Genomic DNA, 13,922 nt, shown 5'->3' with positions numbered 1-13,922 from the left:
TCACTCTTGTTGCCCAGGCTGGAGCGCAATGGCGCTATCTCAGCTCGGCGTGATCTCAGCTCACCGCGATCTCAGCTCACCACAACCTCCGCCTCCCGGGTTCAAGCGATTCTCTTGCCTCAGCCTCCCAAGTAGCTGGGATTACAAGCATGTGTCACCACGCCTGGCTAAGTTTGTATTTTTAGTAGAGACGGGGTTTTTCCATGTTGGTCAGGCTGGTCTTGAACTCCTGACCTCAGGTGATCTTCCCGCCGTGGCCTCCCAAAGTGCTGGGATTACAGGCATGAGCCACCACGCCCGGCCTAGCTCATTATTTTTTAAATATAGTGTGTAAGAAGACTTAGGGGCCTAGTTTTAGATGCTTTTACTCAGAAAGAAATGACATCTGTTTCTGCCACACATCTGAGAGTATTACTAACCGGGACACATTTTAATTTACTTTCTGGATATAGGATTTCTCTGACTGTACCCATAAGTGAACAGACCTATGATTGTGGATCATAAAGTCTTAAAAGCTGGCTATCATCAGCGGTAAGTTTTTTTTAAATTTTTTCTTACCACATTGATAGTGGAGATTTCCTTATAAGCTCACATTATTGGAAGATTTTATATCTATATCTATATCTATATCTATATCTATATCTATATCTATAGATATATATTTGGCTCATTCTCTCTTTTTTTTTTTTTTTTTTTGAGACGGAGTCTCTCACTCTGTCGCCCAGGCTGGAGTGCAGTGGCACCATCTCCGCTCACTGCAAGCTCCGCCTCCTGGGTTCACGCCATTCTCCTGCCTCAGCTTCCTGAGTAGCTGGGACTACAGGTGCCCGCTACCACGCCCGGCTAATTTATTGTATCTTTTTAGTACAGACGGGGTTTCACCGTGTTAGCCAGAATGGTCTCGATCTCCTGACCTCATGATCCGCCCGCCTTGGCCTCCCAAAGTGCTGGGATTACAGGCGTGAGCCACCGTGCCTGGCCGGCTCATTCTTTCGTTAATGCTGAAGTCCGGATTCCTTTGGAAATCCAGTGAATCCTATGCACTTTTCTTAAAATATTTTTGTGTACATAAAACACATAGGATTATAAATTATTGCAATTACATTGAAGTACAGTCATCAGATACTAGAAACAGTGATATATTAGTATATATGCTTCTTATTCATGCATTAAATAATAAGATTTAGTTACTTGCCTAAAACTATTATAATTACAAAAGAGTAATGAGTGTAATCATCATTTCAAGATAGCTTGCAAGACTGTGATATGATATGAAATATCTGATTTCTTTTGGAGGCAAAGGTAGTTACTGGTGAAATTACTGTGCTCTGTTGCTTACCTTTTGTAATAGAAGGCTATTTTAATTAGAGGCATATGAAAATACAGATGTAATTTTTTTCCCCATATAAGTTCACAGATTCCTTGAATTCTTGCACAAATATTAATATTTTGGGAGTCCACAGACTCCAGGTCAAAATTTCTGGAAAGGACTAATCTCTTGTTGCCTTTTTCATAATCTGAAAACTCAAAGCTCCTGGTCTTAGCATTTGCCTCCCAGTTACTCTGACCTTACAGTTCTCTCTCTATGAGGATTGTGTTACTTTCTTAGAGATCAACACTATATTTCAAAGTTTGCTTTCGTTGCTTATACTGTAGCTTCTTATATTGTAATAAGAAGGTTCTTTTTTATTATATAGGCATAGTATAGGGTGCCACACTGCCAAAAGTGGAATTGTATATTTCTTCCCTTATTATAAGATCTTGGAGGACAGAGACCTTTTCTTTTTGTTGTTGTTAAACCCACAAAAATGGGTTCTACGTGTCATAGATATTCAGCCAATATTTGTCGAATGGATACGTAAATAAAGACATGGCTGTGGGACCTAAAGGTGACCTCTGACTTCTCACTTCCCAAGGCCATCTATGTGAACTATCAAAAGAAGCATATAGTTTCACGGTTTTAAAAAGCAATCCTCCTGTGAACACAGCGTGACCTATGTTCACAGTGAATATTCCATCTGGATCTATATATAGAGCTAATGAGTGAAGCATATACCAGGAATGGCTATATATAGATTTATCTAGCTCCAGAGAGCAAGGGAGATTAAAACAGAGCTTTTATACAACTTTTGAAAGATGGTATCATTTTCTGCATTTTTAATTACTCTAATAAAATCATTTTGAAAGAGAAACCTTTTACAAGACTGTCTCCTAAACACTCCACTTTAAGTAGCATACCTCCATCTGAAGATAGATTGGTTTTCATTTTTGTTTAATATCTTAACCTCAAGGGCAAGATCTGCCAGACTTCTCACTAATGCTGCTTCCTCCTAAGCTGCTGCCAAATGGAAGGTGACTGATTATAAATCAAACGTTGGGACAACTATAGTACACCTTCCCCAACTGTCATTATTTCAAGCTACTACTAAGAACAAGAAAAAGCACCCAGATATGTTAGTGACATTTTTTGTTATGAAAGATTAAAATTGGATCCTTGCTATGTTTGGTTCCCACTGTAATTAGTCTTTCCTTTATAAAACATCACTGCTGTATTATTCCTTCTGCCATTTGTTGAGAGCAAATTATATATTACTTTTAGCATTTCATTCACCTCTTATCTACCAAAATGTGGTGCTGAGTAAGAAGTGGACATTTTGTTCAGGATGTGTGATATACTAGAATGCCAAGTCTGTAGAAAGAAGACAAATGGGAGCACAAAGAGAGAAACCACAACAGAACCATTTCAGATTTATCATGCTCAAATGTAACACACTACGCACATACGCATCCATTTTAGAGAGGAGAATGGTGGATAGCTCACACATCCGTCCAGCTAAAAGGTCAGAAAAGAAGCTTTTTCTCTTCGTTTACTGCCAAATATATAGGCACCTTATTGTTGTGAGAGTTCCCAGGCAATCTTCAGGACGGAAAAAAAAAAAGGAGAGAGATGGCAAGGATATAAGGATATTTCCTGTCTTTTTAATCTTTTGCCTTTGCCACATTTCCCTGGATTGAGTGTTGCTCGATGAGTGACTAATCTTTGGTAAATCATCAGTGGCTGAGATGAAAAGTGAGCAGGGCTAGTGGGTACTTGTTGTGGGTTGAATGTGTCCCCCAAAAAGATATGTTAAATTCCTAGCCCCCAGGACCTGTCAATGTGACCTAATTTGGAGAAGTAATCAGTTAGTGTGAGGTCACTCTGGATTAGGGTGGACCTTAATCCATTGATTGGTGACCGTTTATGATGACAAAACTCTGGACACAGAGACACACAGGGGAGAAGGCCATGTGAAGACAGAGGTGGAAGTGGAGGCGACGCAGCTACAAGCCTAGGAACTCCAAGGACTACCGTCAACCAGCAGAAGCTGGGAGATGGATTCTCCCTCAGTACCCCAAAAATAGCAACCACATCTGCAGACACCCTGGTTTCAGACTTTTCATCTCCAGAACTGTGAGAGAATCAATGTTTGCCTGTTTTTTTAAATTTTAAGTTCCAGGGTACGTGTGCAGGAGGTGCAGGTTTGTTATATAGGTAAACATGTGCCACGGTGATTTGTTGCACCCATCAACCCATCACCTGGGTATTAAGCCCAACATGCATCAGCTCTTTTTCCTGATGCTCCCCCCCTCACCACCCCCCCACCCCCCGCCCCCGCCAGGCCCCGGTGTGTGTCATTCCCCTCCCTGTGTCCATGTGTTCTCATTCTTCAGTTCTCACTTATAATTGAGAACATGCGGTGTTTTGTTTTCTGTTCCCGCGTTAGTTTGCTGAGGATGATGGCTTCCAGCTTCATCCATGTCCTTGCAAAGGACATGATCTTACTCCTTTTTATGGCTACATAGTATTCCATGGTGTATATGTAGCACATTTTTTTAATCCAGCCTATTATCAATGGGCATTTGGGTTGATTCCATGTCTTTGCTATTGTGAATAGTGCTGCGTTGAGCCTATGTGTGCATGTATCTTTGTAACAGAATAATTTGTATTCCTTTAGGTATATATGCAGTCATGGGATTGCTGGGTCAAATGGTATTTCCAATTCTAAATCATTGAGGAATTGCCACACTGTCTTTAACAATGGTTGAACTAATTTACATTCCCACCAACAGTGTAAAAACATTTCTATTTCTCTGCAACCTCGCCAGCCTCTGTTGTTTCTTGAAATGTCTGTTTTAAGTTAACCAGTTTGTGGGACTTTGTTACAGCAGCCCTAAGAAACTAACACAGTATTAGTCATCAGTAAAGTATTTTCTGGCTTCAATGATTTTTGATAATTCTTTGTGTTATTTACTTTGTTTGGTCTAAAACCAAGAATGCCAGCAACTATGCCTCAAAGTCCATGGGGCTTTTTGGGTTGTATCTACATTACTTTCTTTGTGTTGTTTTTTCCAAAAAATATTATTATTAAAAATAAACTTTAAAAAATAGAGGCCATTATTCTCATCTTGATTAATCAAAATCTTCTGGCCCCTGCTCCCACCTCTCTCTCTTCATTGTCAGTGAATTTTTAAACTCCCCACACGTCTGGTGTACACATATTGGTAAGGATAACGTATGAACAAACAAGAAATAGAAAAAAGCTTGCAGGGTCTCAAATGTTAAATAACAATGGATACACACTGCGAATTTCTGAGAAGAGGTCTTTTGAATCATGCATGGGTTGGCCTGTGGGCTAAGGCGTGATTTCTTCCTAGAAGCTTCTCACAGGGCAGGCACTTTCTGATCCAGAACAGCCAGGGATTACCCTATTCAAAGCATCACACTCTGGTGCCGTCATGTTTTCTCTTAGCTAATGCTCTTTCTCTATCTCCGGTCTATCTCCTTTGTTAGATTCAAGGGGTCCTAGTCCTAGAGCAGGGTCCCATTTTCATTCCATCTTTGTATCTTTGTTTTTAGCATCCTGCCTGGCAAAGAGCAGTTTCTCGGTCTTGGAATGACAGAATCTCTGCCCTCCAGGGCCCCACGGTACAAGCTGGTACCTCTTCTCACAGCAACATTGACAAATGGCAATGGCTTTCTATTTGAGCCCACATTTGTTAATGCTGCTTTTAACAAGAAGTGCCAGCATGCTATACTGGCACACACAGCACCATAAAAACAAAATAAAGTCATCTGCACAAAACTAAGATTATCCTAAGATAAGCCCCTACAGCCTGGGAGGGAAGTGCAAGAGAGGGGAGTCAAAATATTTACAGATACATTTTAGATCCAGAAGATATTCTCACATTTCTGGTTATTTACATTGTTCTACCCAAATCTCTCTCTAGCAGTGACTTCAGTTAGCTGTGGATGCCCTGGCTTTAAATTAGTCATGGTGTTGTTATTGACTTTTGGGAGCAAATCTAAGCTACTCCGTATTTTAGCTGATCTGTCAGGTGTTGCCAGCAGCTGCAAATCAATACCATCCCCCTCACCCTACCATACTCGTTGGCCAGGATTTACCGGCTGCGGCTGTTCTGTGTTAACGCAGTTCTTGGAGTGGGCCTGTCCTGGAGATGATTATTTATTTTCAGGAGGTGGCCTTCTCACAGGAGCCCATCCATCCCATGTCAGCACAGCCTTGTCCACCAGCTGCTGTGGCTGCTGTGGGCATCTTGCCAGCCCAGCACTGCCAGCGGAGAGTGGCTTTCTCTGCTTCCTCTAATCCCTCTTCCCCTTCCCTGCCATGTGAATTTCCATGATAAATCACCCAAGAAAGATTTCCAATGCGTTTTGACAGGATGAAACTGTGTGATTCAGCTTGATCTCGTTAAGAGCCCTATAGCCAAATCCCCCAAAGCATGGCAGGCGAGGAAAGCTTGCAAATTGTGGATGGCTTGTCTCTCCAGCTGGGGGAGAGACTTAACTGACACTCTGCTGCCTTTCTGCCCTTGACCTAAAGGAGGGAAGAATATTTGCTGCACATTTTCATTTGCAAAGTCCCTGTGTTCAGTGAAGGCATTCTTATAAGAGCTGAGTACCCAGGCTTCTAAAGAATGTATTAGCCCTCTTCATTCATTCGTTCATTTATTCATTCATTCATTCATTAATCCATTCATTCATGCTACAAACATGTGCACAATAAATATAACAGGCCCTATGGTAAATGATAAATAAGACACAAATTCATGCTCTCCAGGAACTCACAGTGTAGGGATAATAGACACACAAACAGACAATTAAACACCAGTATGTAGAGTGCAGTGGTATAAAAAAGCAGCAAACAGTACAACAAGAAGGGGCATCGAATTTTGTCTGGAAGGGGTGGTGATGAGGAAGATGAGCTTCCTGGTGGAAGTGATACCTAGACTAGTTTTAAAGGATGAATGGGAGTATTCATCTGGGGATTTGGGGTGCTGGAAGTGGAATGTCTTAGACAGGGAGGGAAGCCATGAGTAAAGGCTTCCTTATCAATCTCTATTGCCTTCAATCTCAACTTGCTCATGGATTGTGATTCTCACATTAGCTCCTTTTGTGTGGTTCGTCCCCAGATGTGTGTTAAGTGACTGTCTGACCATAGCTTGCCCTGACTCAGTGTGGATTTCATTGCATGGATCATATTTTAGCATCCTGCTTAAATAATCTTGGCCATCTTCAGGTTTTTCCTTGATTTGGGGTTTACTACTCTCCTCTTGACATTGCCAGCTTATGGTGGTTTTTACTGACTATGCAACCAATTGAAAAATAAAACACATTTCCTTGGAAACAGGATGGCAGCAACCTCTGTCCAGGTTGACAGGAAATTCAAGGCTGGATTTATGTTTCTCTATATTTTTATTTCCAACCACCTTACACATAGGAGGGGCTCAGTATATACTTGGTAAGAGAATGAACAAATGGGTGGTCCAAATAACAGGCATCTCTCTTCTTTGCTGTCTGTAATTATTCCAAGAGCAGAGAACAAGGATAGCCATGCCATTGCTATAAAAATTCAACTTCTCTGCACAGTTAGAAGGAGGAACATGTAGGATTTGAAGGAGCCTGAAGTCAGATGACCGATGATACGCATGACATGGAAACCATACAGAAAGGAGAGTGCCCAATAAATGCAGGCACCTTGAGCATAAAGGCTGCAGCCTGGAAACTCGAGTGGAAACGATGATGGCGTCAGATTAGTCTTTATTTTGTCTGCAGTCTCATATTTAGGACTCTGCCTTGGCTAGACAGGCAGACACTTTTATTCTGCATATGAGAGAGGCGGGAATGCTTTTTCCAGGCAATTAGCTTAAAAAAGAGTGAGGTTCCTTGGCTTTTACTGAAATGCCAGAAAAGATTATGACGTCTCTAAAGATAAGAAAAAAGCCAGGGTGGTAAATGACATTTTATTCATTAGGATGGGTACTCAAGTATTTTGTGCCTCTAAGAATGTTTTGTCCTTTGTACATTGGGGTGGGGCTTCTGGAATACCATTAGCCATAATAACAGCAATAAAACCATCTTACATTTGCATGGTACTTTGTAGTTGAAACATGCTTTTATGAATGTAATTCAAATTATAGAAGAGACTTGTTGGGGAAGGATGGGAGGAGGATGTTTTCAAAGAATGATTGTTCCTGTCTTTTAGGAAATTTCATGATCGAGTCTTTGCTTATGGAGTCTGATTCAGGCTCAGAAACTACAGTTTACACAGTAGGGATTCATGATTAGGAGAGTGAGCTTTCTTGTCTGTCCCCACCACCCCATGGCCAGTTGCCTAAACCCCACATTCTCCCTGGGAAAGCCCTCCACTCTTCTTCAGCCAACTGCACTCAGAATGGACTTCCCTCCTGCAGTCTTGGCTTCTGCTCCTGGTTGCTTAGTTTCTAGAGACTATAGGCTGAAGAGCAGAGCTTCCTAAGAAGTCTGGTTGGGTGGGTGACTTGTACTTGCCCCTTGGACCACAGTTGAGATGCCTCTGCCACTAAGACTGATCTTTATCACGGTCCCAACACAGGGCTGTGTTCTGCCTCTTTGTTGCCCTCGTCATGGTAGTCATCACTAATTTTGATGCCTGTAATTCTACCCTAGTGTCTCTGCTGTACCTACTGCCAACTACAGCCACCATGGCTACCATTTTATACCTCTTTTACCACCTGCGATATGTAGGCAACTAAACAGCAACTGAGTCCTGTATACAACTTGCATTCTGTGGGGTCCTTTGGCTTCTTACATTCTTAGGACCAAGAAGACAGGATTTCATGACATAGCTATCCCACTTGATACCAGGTTTGGCTCTTGCTTTTGTAGATAAGCATCCTGGCAGAAGTGGCAAGCAACACTTTACCTCTTCATCAACCAATGCATGCTTGGTGGAGAAAACAGCTGAACCCATAGGGTGAATTTTAATTATAAGAATGTTTGGCTACACTTCCACTTCCTGATCCTACCAGCAGGAAGGAATAATAATCACTGCCTGCAAAGGGCTAGGCAAATAATATGCATTTATTCTGATTCTCATAACCATTCTGCATGATTATGGTCCCCACATAATAGATTAAAAAAACTGAGGCTCAGAGAGGTGAAGTAATTGCCCGATGTCATACCGATGGTAAGGGCCAGAACTGGCTTTTATACTCAGATCTGTCTGGCCTCAAAGCCCCATGCTCTTTCCACTCCACGTTGCTGCCTCCTGCCTTAATTTCTGCAGTTGACTCATGCCAGGTCTTAGAGGAGGTGCCCAGAACATAAGCAGGTTATCTAAAGCCATCCCATCTTTGAAAAAGTCCTTAGTGATTTTGAGTTTTGTAGGACTAAATACTCATTATCTTATTTAAGCCTCACAAAATCTCTATGAAGCTGAGAAGGCAGCCATTATTAAAATAGTCATTTGTGGATTGAGGAAACTGGAGCTTAGGAAGGTTAAATGATTTCCCCAAAACTGCAAAGCTAAGAGTTCATGGAGAACAGGCTCATTTCTACATTTTCTGGTTTCAATGTCCTTACATTTTAATGTAACCTCACTTTAAGTCTGATTGAAAAAATAAAATATATTTTATGGAAAATACAAAAAACCCCAAAACCCTACAGAGAATACAATAAAAATCATGTGTAATTCTGACTTTCAAGGAACCTGTGTTTTCCTATCTGCCTCTTTGTAGGCAGAACAGACTTTTCTATCGTTTCCATGCTTGCAGGAACCCCTCTCCACTCTGAGACATGATTATGCCCATCTATGAGACAATGGGGTTGGGTAAAGCACCAGGTAGGGGAAATATGAATCATCTACCTTTTCCTCTACATCAGGGGTATCCAATCTTTTGGCTTCCCTGGGCCACATTGGAAGAATAACTGTCTTGGGCCATACATAAAATATGCTAACACTAACCATAGCTGATGAGCTAAAAAGAGAAACAAAGATCCATACAAAAATCTCATAATGTTTTAAGAAAGTTTATGAATTTGTGTTGGGCTGCATTCAGAGCCATCCTGGGCCACGTGCAGTCCATGGGCCGTGAATTGGACAAGTTTTGCTCTATGTGACTCTCACAGATTTGAGTCTGTGTCCTGACTTCAGCAATCTTCTTGGTTCTCTCTGGAGATCTCGGTTCCACTCAGGACAGTCCAGGATTAGTGGCTTTGATCCTTACTCAGCTTGGTAGTTAACAAAGGCTTCTCTGGTTTACATTCATATGAGTATATCAGAAGTTGCCTCGGATAGAAGAGATCAAAGAAATACACTGGGTCAGCTTCCTTAAAATTGTTTGCTGCCCTTAAAACTTAAAAAAGTTAATGATCATGAACTTCTTCACTAGATTTTCTCCCTAAGATAAGAGACATCTTTATCATTAAGTGAGATTGTGAGGAGCCAATTAGAGTGCTACGTTCTTGCTTACAATTAATTGATCCTTCTACTGGGAGTAGTGCTCTGTGTGTCTTCAGCTCAGACATGAAGGAGTCAGGACTGGCACCCACTCAGGGTCACTGGGCTAGTGGAGGAAGTGGAAGAACATCCTGCAGTGGCAAAATGAGGGTGGCCTGAGCAGGCTCCTAAGGATGGAAATAGGATTTCTAGTTTCTTCTGTTTGATTTTCTCAGAGCTGTCATTTCTTTACTTGATTTTATTTGGCTTCCTAGAATGTAGCGAAATACTTTGATCCCTGCCTAGAAATCCTAGCTTATCAAATTCACACAAGGACTGAGGAACCCTTTGAATCAAAGGTGGAGATTTCTCAGATCCAGGATTTGATCAAAAGCAAGTTTTATGTTCTCCCTAGCCCCTTCTGCAGGCTTGGTTTCAACTCACTGAAAAGCAGAGTGATTCTCTCTTACAGATACTTCTATCTCTGCTTTTCTTTGTGTTCTTTTCTTTGTCCTCCTCCCCTATTCGCCCACATTTCTCAATCTCAGTCTGAGTAGCAGAGCCATACTTCTCAAACTTTACTGGAAAAGTTCCTTGCCCAGGGATCTTGTTAAAATGTGGATTCTGATTCAAAGAGCCTTGGGTGGGGTCCGAGAACTGCAGGTGGTGGTCACCTCTGTAGAGTCATGAGAGTGCTGTGGGGGCTGCAAGCTTGGCTGCAGACTGACCCACGTATATGCTTTGCAGTTTAGGGGACCTGCTGTGATGTTGTGGTCTCAGGGTGACCCAAAGTTGTCAACAATGAGGAACAAAACAACTATTTGCCCCACTTTATGTCCCTATAGAGCTCTCATGTGACTCAACACAGGCCCAGATGTTCCCTGTCCCTCATGAGGCTCACTGTGCCAACAATGCTACCATTATTGCTCCTGGGGTCTTAGCTTGCTGGGCATTCCCATGGCCGAAGGGAGGGCTGATATTAGGAATCCTTTACTTCTCCCCTTTTTCCACTCCCTGGCTTGGTTTTCTGTAGTGAGAGAGGTTCTCCTCTGCATCTAGGGACATGAGGGCATTGTCTACATGATACTTCCAGAACATGCCAGAAGTGGAGAAAAGGTGGAATCCATGGTGTTGTGACCATTAGGTGACTCTTGATAACCAATTTCAGTGTTGACTGACTTGACTGTTTTTCAACAGAGTTGAATCGTTTTGATTAGTTTTTTTCCCTTGTAATTTATTCTTCTTGGTTTCTTACCTGATTGACTGGAAGAGTTTGACTGGTATAACCTTATGGTAGGGCAGCCCTCTGTGATGCAGTTAATTGCTGTGTAAAGGTGGTTTTAACCATATTATCCTTATGCAACCAGGTTGCTCTGAGTTTCTTATTTTGTATGGCCTCCTGGGAGCCAGGACACCAGTTTTCCAGTTTAGAAGAGTCAGTCCTTAAAATTTAATTGCCCTTGAAAAATGTTGCTGCCATGTAGTTGGGAGTCAAAATAATTTCCAACCGATTATTTTTCTGTAAACTTAAGTGGACACTGATTCTGTACTGGAAATCTAAAAGATTCTTGGGTTCTACAACAAATTATCAATAGGAAGGCATAGAATGTGGTCTATGTATGGTAGGAGTTTTCGGGGGCAGAGGTAAGATGATTGTGTTGGTTGTCATGGTCTTTGGTGAAAGGACCTGACCTCACTCTGTGATAGCAATTGAGAGGTGGTGGGAGAAGTCCTGAAATACTAGGAATAACAAGAAAAGGCCTTACCTAGGACTGCTCCACTGACCATAGGCCCTGAGGGGAGGCACCAGGGAGAAGGCTAACTTGATATGGCATAGGGACGCTGTTTAGTCAGTCCAAGAGCAGAGTCAGAAGCAAGGGGGTGCAGGATCATACACCCTGCAGAAGTCAGTCCACCCTGAAATCTGCTCTAGACAGCTCTGACCGGTGCCTCTCCACAGTCCCTGCCCACAGAAGTGGTCCTAGATGCCACAGACTTCAGCCCTTTGCTGCGCTTCCTCGTTTGCCATAGTTCGTTGGTTTGGGGTGGACACCTGAGCCCAGGGTGAGAATCCAAAGTCTGACAAGTGGCTTGTGACATGTTCTGCAGTGAGGCTCTGTCCAAACAGAGATGAATGAGATGAACTCAGTTAGGGGCATTCTCTATCTGATGGGTGCAGGTACAAGGCAGTGATGTGGAGCTGAGACTGATAGCCACATTGGCCAAACATAAGAAGTGTAGGCAGAGGAAGCTGCTAGGAGGGAACATTCCTCCTATTTCCTTGTGGACAGATTACCTAGGGTAGCATTCCCGGCCTCTTTCTGCCCCCTCATCCACTCCTTTTGAGAGAAGGAGAAGTGGCATTTTGGCTGTAATTTAATCTTCCCTCTGCCATGCAGTGACAGGTAAGCTTAAAGCCTCTGCCACTGCAATTACTTCAGTTTAATTCCAGGGTTACATGTTAGAGAATCCCCTTGGTGGTAACCTAAGCTACATTCTGCAAACGGCTTCACCAGTAATCAAGATAATATTTTAATCTCCATCTGCCTGATCACTATGTCTATCTCTTTAGTCAGTTCTGAACTTTACTAAAAAAAAGTGATAATTTATTGATTCCCCAAACTCTTAACACTGGTACATGAACTGGGGACCTCGGAAAGGAGATAACGTGTCCAGTTTGGGGATCAAAATAACGGATACAGCCTAGGCTGGTGGCTTTTCACCCTGTCAGTCTGCAGTGACCTGTATTTGGCTGTGTGGCTAGTTTTTGCTGCTGTGTAGTTGGCTTCTAGTAGGCCTGGCCTTGTAAGTGGCTTAGGCCCTGGGCCTAATTAAGGGAACCACATGGGAAAATGATCTTGGTGGCTCACTGCAGATTATGGTGGCTTGGCCTACAGGCAAAAGGATATTTTTATACAGGAAAGTGTGGTTTTCTATAGAGACAGGGCTGTGTATAAGGGGGCTGCTGCTCGGGCCTTAAAGATGCCCAGCTGAGAGGTCAAAAACAGCTGACCTTGAACAAGGCTGTGGCTTGTCTTAGTATCGCAGGGAAGGCTGAGAGAGGGATTTAATCATCAAAAGAGAGTCTTTGAATCTCAGAGAAGGCTTACCTTGAAACAGGTAGAGTCCCAGGAACAATTTTTTTTGCTACTCTTGCTGTGCTTCTACAAAGGTACCTAAATTCCATGTGAACCTTACTAGTGTGTTTATGAGGTTTCCAGCTGTGAATTGTTAATGCCAGGCCTAACTCGTCTGCTATTGAACTGGCTGCCTCAAATTCCATTAACTGCACTCAAGGACAAAAGGGGAATGGGGGCAGAGCAATTTCTAGTGTTCTTTGTCTTTTATAATTTATTTTAAAAGCCATAGCACCTGATATTCCCAGGCAGTCTCCCATCCAAGTACTAGACAGGCCCAACCCTGCTTAACTTCTGAGATCAGGTGTGTTCAGGGTGGTATAGCCTTAGACAAGTGTTCTGTCTTAAGAGTGTCTCCTGGCCGGGTGCAGTGGCTCGTGTCTGTAATCCCAGCACTTTGGGAGGCCAAGGCAGGCAGATTGCCTAAGGTCAGGAGTTGAAGACCAGTCTGGCTGAAGTGGTGAAACCCTGTCTCTACTAAGAATACAAAAAAATTAGCCAGGCGAGGTGGCATGTACTTATAATCCCAGCTACTCGGGAGGCTGAAGCAGGGGAATTGCTGGAACCAGGGAGGTGGAGGTTGCAGTGAGCCGAGATGGCACCACTGCACTCCAGCCTGGGCAGCAGAGCAAGACTCTGTCTCCAAAAAAAAAAAAAAAAAAAAAAAAAAAAGTGACTCCTGTAATGTTGCCCCACTGGGAGGTCTCTAGGCTTGCTTTGTGTCTTAGTTTGCTTTCCTGGAAGAGCTGAGCTGAGACTGGGTGTAGATAGGGTGTTTTTGTTTCCTTTTTGTTTTGCTTTTGAAATGACCCCAGGAAGCTAAAGTGAGAGGATTGGGTAAGTGAGAAAGGGAAGGAGGGAAAGCAAGAAAGGGTGTATTATGGAGTTGGTTTTCCACCATGGACAACAAGAGCCCTCTGGGAATTGAGTAGACTGCACTAAGCTTGTCTCTGGAGCATGGGAAGCTGGGCTACTTATCTGCTGTGCCCTATTCCCCATGGATTGACAGCAGGCCCCTTGCTTGTTG

The 13,922-nt window shown here is 42.8% G+C and overlaps 1 pseudogene; it reads right to left on the bottom strand.

Annotated features, from left to right (window-relative positions):
- Positions 1-13,118: 13,118 nt before the first annotated feature.
- Positions 13,119-13,227, bottom strand: LOC115830581 (annotated as a pseudogene).
- Positions 13,228-13,922: the final 695 nt, after the last annotated feature.

This window comes from Nomascus leucogenys, chromosome 15, assembly GCF_006542625.1.
Source record: "Nomascus leucogenys isolate Asia chromosome 15, Asia_NLE_v1, whole genome shotgun sequence".
NCBI classification, from domain to species: Eukaryota; Metazoa; Chordata; class Mammalia; order Primates; family Hylobatidae; genus Nomascus; species Nomascus leucogenys.
This window is presented reverse-complemented; position numbering and strand designations above follow the sequence as displayed.